The sequence below is a fragment of the Papilio polytes genome, unplaced genomic scaffold, assembly GCF_000836215.1.
Source record: "Papilio polytes unplaced genomic scaffold, Ppol_1.0 DF824102.1, whole genome shotgun sequence".
In the NCBI taxonomy this organism is placed as follows: domain Eukaryota; kingdom Metazoa; phylum Arthropoda; class Insecta; order Lepidoptera; family Papilionidae; genus Papilio; species Papilio polytes.
In genome coordinates, this window is record NW_013525102.1 from 686501 (window position 1) to 688786 (window position 2286).

The window sequence follows — 2286 nt, forward strand, 5'->3', positions numbered from 1 at the left end:
ACGAACACCTATCTCGTGGGCGTAAAAAGTCTGCTGACCTTGAACTTTACCGCGGCGTACAAAGTCTGCCCGTGCGAACGGTCGCTTAGCGAGAGTTTCAGAAGGTCTGAAGTTTCAGAAGCTGAAGTTTGAATCGAATCGGAATTAGATTGAAATATTGGAATACATTGTAGTTTGAAAAACAAACTCTGAAAACTGCCTCTGAAATCATCTGATTTTCAAGCAGCAAGCATATTTTTGTAAGGTTAAGGTCCGCCGTTACTTTATTGTTAGGTGATTGAATTGTTTAAATTCGCTTTATCCTATATCGAAATAATTTAAATTGTATACGTATAAAACAGTCGGCAGCACAATTTTATATACGACTATAAACATATTCGAGGGCACACGTTATTTTGTCGCGAGACATCTAATTTTATTTATGACTTAACCAGCGATACGAAATAAACATGTTATACTAGTGAGGTGGAAAATTGATCGGAATATTTTGCTCGATACTGTATCCGACATTTACTATAAAATATTTTCTCTACATTTTTCTTCGTTCTATCTAGAGTACACGTTTTGGCAACTTCATTACATGTGAAGCATTCTCAACAGTTAATGCAATGTATTTTAAATAGTTATTAACTTGTTATTAGGATAGGAAGGTAGAGTGGATTTGACGGTGGAGGAGACGCATAGGAAGGGGAAATGTCCTCTTTATGTGCGTCTCCTCCTCCGCCAATTAAGGGTAGGCAACGCATCTGTAACTGATATTTGTGGGCAGCGGTCGCTTTCCATTTCGGTGGATTCAGGTGGCCGCATTGTAAAAAACACAAACTATTATCTTTTACTGACCCCACCATCATTTCGGAACCGACAGTAACATACGCACAGTTCTAACCGAACCTTTTAGAGTTGTCAGGTAAAACACAGAGTGTGTAGCCATTACTATCAGTGTGCAGCTCAACTGACACATAATGAAACGTGTAACAGCGGTTTTGCTTACATAGAAATTACACTTTCCGTTTGTTTTAATTCCAGCCTCACTAACTTTGACAATCATTTGTGCATTATTAACTAAATCCTTTGGGATTTCATTGTGTTCCGTGCGACAATTACCATTAACCCTTCACAAGCTTTTAGGCGGACAAGACCTTAGCGTAGACCCGCGGCGTAATTTAGTGAACCTATTGAATATATATGCGTTACAAGTGCGTATAAATCTCGTATAAAAAGCGAATGGTTAAAATCGAACAATAATACATGTGTTTATGTTAAGGCACCGAGTAACTTAATAACAACCTTAAATTTACTGTTTACTTATTGGCAAGTTTCTCTTTCGTCAAGTTCGAGTACGAAATAATTACTTACATCTGGCGACTAAAGCACATTGCACACCGTCAGTTATAGTCGACCGGTTCAGTTGAAATTTATATGTGCAGGCAAAATTTAATAATTTAATGACAATTAAACGGTTCAGTTTCCAGTTTGATTTTACATTACAGTCTTAGTTGTTCAGTTAAAACGGAAGGTATGTAACAGGCTTAAAAGCCATAAGTAGGTGCCTGGCTTTAAAAAATCTGTTACTATTCAATCAACAATTTACAATAGGATATAACCTAATTATGGTTGAACTTGCTTGAACAAAGGTAATTGTTTCATGTAATTTGAGTAAGTAGCAAACTATTGTAAAACTACGCAAATGATAATTAAAGTCGATACCGCTCGCTTCATTTATAATGCGAGCCGATGAATCAATTCTTGTTTACAATGCGAAGGCAATATTATAACGATCTACTGGCATTTATAATACATACTTTGTTAGTAATTATAAGTCGTTATTAATATTTTAAATGCGTATTTTTCCTACAATATCAATTAAAAGAACACTTGCATACTACACATTTATAAAGCCCGCCATAATTGTTACTGTCCAATTAGACACTTTACGTATCTAAAGGCAAAATTCTCTCATTATACAATTTTATCTACACATGTAAGTTATAATTGTAAATTACGACTGTCCAGTTAAAATTGAAGACGTGTAAGTTGATTGTTTTTTACTTAAATTAAAATATTAAATTATATTTAATACCTAAGTACTCGTGAAGTAGGAATTTTAGTAACAAGATCATTACTCGTAACAATTGGCCTGATTTTCTTATCACTTCGCACATAGTCAGCGTAACTCTAAACCTATATTGTTGTCGAGTTGATATTTGACCGACTTCCCAAAAGAAGGAGGTATTCAATTCGTCGGTATATTTATTTTTTTTTTTTTTTTTTTTTTTTTTTTTTTTT

General features: G+C 34.6%; 1 protein-coding gene across 2 annotated transcripts in view; it reads left to right on the forward strand.

Moving 5' to 3' along the window:
• Positions 1–2286, forward strand: part of LOC106099731 (monocarboxylate transporter 12) — a 31658-nt gene that overhangs the window by 19047 nt on the left and 10325 nt on the right. The window lies entirely within an intron of this gene.